Raw genomic sequence first — 4,436 nt, forward strand, 5'->3', positions numbered from 1 at the left:
GGAAACCTCTGGAGCACCAAGCAGGGGCTGGAAAGATCACAGCTCAGTAGGTTCCTTTCACAAATGTAGAGGTATAATGAGATAATGACTTGCCAAATACATTGAACAAGTCCTCCCATGTGCTGAGCACCTCCTCCTTATGAGAGGCAGGAAAACAGTCACCTTTTCCCACCCTTCGTCTGTCTAATGTGGAATATGCTCTCCTTTATCAGCCTCCTATGGCTGGTTTGACCTCTACCATGGCCACAACATGATCTGTCCCATGGTGACGTGGATGAGGTAGGGAGAGAGAAAAACATTTCTGTACTGGGACTGCCGCCTTGCATTGTTTGGGCTTTGGTTTAGGAAGACAAGTATGTTTGATGAGAAAATGTCTTAGTGTGATAAGCAGGATGTCTTTTCCATTTCTTTTACCCGCAGATGAATGATTTAGGGGAGAAGATGAGGCAACAGGGGTTTTCTTGCACTGTCAAATGCTTGGAGCTTAGCAGGTGAAGAGCCACTTCTGTTCTGCAAGCAGAGAGGACCTCAGCCCTTTGTTCCAGAGCTCAATTTCAGGTGCAGCTCTACCAGAACAACATTTTTCTAATTTGCACCTTGCTAGTTTTCACAATTTCTGGCACCTCCCCCAGCTGCCAGACCACCGCTACAGCTCAAACAATACCTCAGTGGAGGAAACTACCACCCATCCCAGTTAGGCTGGCAAAGACCTGTGGCAGCCCTGGTGAGAAACTGCTACTGGGATACTGTTCCCCTGCAAAACCCACCCTTGCCTTCATGGTGCATTTGGCAGCACAGCTTTCAGCAGCTCTGCAGCATTCCGAGTTGCCTCCGCATACTGGAATAAATATGAGAAGTGCGCTCAGGAACAAGACCTGCATCCCATCGTGTTTTGCTGCATTTGCTCATGTCACAAATTCAGGCACTTGAAAGCTGGGAGGGCTGAGTCATCCTCCTCATCGTGGCTGCCAAACACAAGCCAAGGGATTTTGTCCATTCGTTTCTCCTATAAACTCCTGTGATTTTTTTTTTTCCTCCAGCAGCCTACTTCAGAGGGTGCGTTCATCACAGGTTCAACGCTGGTAGCTGGTGCAAAGTGCCTGCATGTGTGTCAGCACATGGGGTTGGTGCTTAAGCTTTAAGCTGCAGAAAGGCAGTGAATGGAGCACGAGGCAGCTCACCAGCCACATGCCTTGTCGTGGTTGCCTAGATGGGGGTGTCTAGCTCCATGTTAGATGCAGCAAGGATGGGAGGAAATGGACTCAAATTGCACCAGGGGAGGTTTAGGTTGGACAATAGGAAAAAATTTTTCAATTGAAGGGTTGTCAAGCATTGGAATGGTTGAATCCCCATCCCTGGGAGGATTTAAAAGCGAGGCAGTTGCGGTGCTTAGGGCCAGGGTTTGGTGGTGGGATGGCAGGGTTAGGGGAATGGTTGGGCTTGATGATCTTAAAGGGCTTTTCCAACCTAAACGATTCTATGGTTCTGTGATTCTAAGGTGCTCAGGCTGTCTCTTTTGAAGGGTGTAATATTTCCACCGGTCCTACATTATATTTTCCAGCCCCAGGGACCTCGCAGATAGCTTGCAGCACCTCAGACAGCAATGGCCACCCATGTTTGGGCAACTGTACTCAAGGTGTCTCTTTTAGATAACCTTGATTGAAGCCATGTGGCACCAAGGAAGCATTCCTGACCCAAAAAGGTTGAAGGTTTTGCTGAAATACTTCCATTTTCCACCAGATACTCTAATTCTACATCAGCACCTTCCTAGTATCAAAAAGTGGCATGGGAAAAGGTGCTGTTTTCCTGGATCCAGGTGTGTGTCCCCATTTTCCATTGATCCTCTGGCCTCATTGTCCCTCAGATGAAGCCACAGGAGGAAGGGGATGGTAGACGGGATGGTTGCCTTTTTGATTTGCGCTCCACAGCTTCTGAGCTGCCAAACTTTGTGGTTGTCATGCGAGGAACATCATTGGGCTCAGTGGCTGGTGGGCGGCTGTCTGGGAGCGGAGTGGAAGTTGTTTGTGGAATATGTAATGAGGATTATGTATGCATGCAGTTCACCCGGAGATTGGCTGAGCTTGGCATCTCACGAAGATGCAACCTCCTTCTTGTATCATTTTGGTTTTCTTAAGCACAGGAAGGGTCTTTCCCCCACCAAACTGAGAAATCAGGATTCATCCTTCCCCTCTCCACCCTCTCCATCAAACTGAAGTGACTGATTCAAGTCAAAATATTTTAGGATTTATAATTGATTCTGGGTGTATTTTCAAGTTTCTTCTTGATTTTCTAAGCTGGGAAAAGTAAAGATTCCAAATTAAACTGCGGGCACAAATTATAACGTCCCCTGCTTCAAACCGTACTGGATTTCTAGCAGCATCCCCAATTGGTTTTTGATGGGACCATCGGGATTCATGAAAGGAAGCAACACAGGTTTCATTTTATTCTCTGTTCTCAGTGCTGCAGTTTGCTATGGCAGAGGAGCCTTATAAGAAAGATAGCGATGGCAGAGAGACACGTGAGGCTTGGGGCTCCTGGCTCCGGGCTAGCAGGGCTAAGGCACGCCTGTGCCCATCACCCCGGGCTTCTAAAGAGCACTTTGCTTCCCATAACTACGTTTGCAAGTAGTTGACAGGAAGAGGAAAATAATTTTTACAGCAAATCTGGAAATCAGTCAAAATTTGCAGAGCTGGACTGGGACACCTGAGCCAAACTTCACAATGCACTTTTTTGGGGCAAATATCCATTTTGTTTTGGAGCTGGTTTATTCCTATGTCCGTATACGTATAGCACAGTATGTACCCTACTCCCTTCCTTACAGCCCGGATGGTGCTCACCCCCCACCCTCACTTGAAGTACCCGGACCCACGCTCTGTGCAAGGGCCCCTGCTCCCCCCGTCTCCCATCCTGCTTCACAAATCCTTCATCCCTCCTTCTTTGAACCAGACTTCTAGGCAAGTGCTTGCTACAGAAATGTTGGCTCAGGATGGAGAGGTGGAGGGAGTGAGGACGGTGAGCCTTCGCTGGGGAGGACATGGGCATGGGGTCAGCAAGGGGGTGGAGGGGAGAGAAAGGCAGTAGAAGGGCAAGGTAGGAAGGATGTATTTGTACTTTCTCCTGCAAGTTTCTGTTTTGTTGACCATGAAGACCCTGTCAATAGAAAGATAAGAGAGTAAGTTTTTGCCAGGGAATCAGCTGCATATCTGCTACAGCACAGGAGTCCCAGTTCCCATTCACAAAGCTCTCCTGACCCACAGCAAAGCACAGTCAGACACCGGGATGTCCAGGAGAACCAGAAATGTACTCATACTCACACCCTCAGCCCTTAAATCTGGTTCTAGTCAGCAACAGAGGCAGAGAGGGAACATCCAAGGTGTCTGGGGAAACTCAGATTCATATTTCAAACAATCTTTCTGGCTGAAAGGGGTTTCAGAGATGAAGCAAGTCTCACTCTCCAAGGCACAGGAATTATTTTGGCAGCCTTGGGTATGAGGAATGCTCACCCCTTCCACCACTTCAGCTGCTTGCTGGGGAGGGAGGCAGCTGGTAGGGGCCTGAGATGTGAGATGTCCCCCAACAGAAATGAGTGAATAGTGGGACAGTTACTCCATCACTGCTGTTTCCATCTTCCTTTTCATTTAACTTTTCCTGGAGGCTTTGGTTTCTCACATCGTGTGCTATAAATGATCCCTTGGGGCTTTAATGTGCTGTGTGTAATTGTATTATTTCCAGAACAACAGTCAGAGGTTGCCTTTGGTTTTTCTTGTAAAGTATTTTAAGAAATAGCTTCCTCTCTCACAAAAACAGTGGTCATTTTTTCCCCCTTAAGAACATTAACTGGGTTATTTCCAGGCTTGTCCTTTGATGAGGTTTCATTCCTTTGTACATCTCCGAGGAACAGATACTGGCAGTCTTGAAAAGACCTCCAATAATACTTATTTTTTATCTTTGCGAAGGAGCAGAAAAACATGTGTGCATGACACAAGAGAAAAAAAATGCTTTTCAGTCCATTAGTAACTAAGGTGGTTGTTAAGCAACACCTGATAGAAAAAAAACTATATTTACATAATTTCAAATTGATAATCTGAGATAATTTTCATTCAGGACTCTTCAAAAGGCTGGTCAAGGGGTTATCCAGCATGCTGATATTAAATGCTAATGAGTGAGAAATAAGTCCTAGGGCGGAACTTGCAGAAACTGATGGAGCATTGTACAGAGAAGACAAGCAAAATGTCCCAGACCAATACATATTTGCTAAACAGGTGTCAGTCAAGGGAAAAATAATGGGGAAGTTGGTTATGGGATTCAGTTAATTGGGAGCTAAAGGCTGTGAATGTATTAGAGTGGAATCACAGAATCCTTTAGGTTGGAAAAGCCCTTTAAGCTCCCCCAGCCCAACCGTTCCCCTAACCCTGCCATCCCACCACTAAACCCTG

The sequence above is a fragment of the Egretta garzetta genome, unplaced genomic scaffold, assembly GCF_000687185.1.
Source record: "Egretta garzetta isolate BGI_Z169 unplaced genomic scaffold, ASM68718v1 scaffold100, whole genome shotgun sequence".
In the NCBI taxonomy this organism is placed as follows: Eukaryota; Metazoa; Chordata; class Aves; order Pelecaniformes; family Ardeidae; genus Egretta; species Egretta garzetta.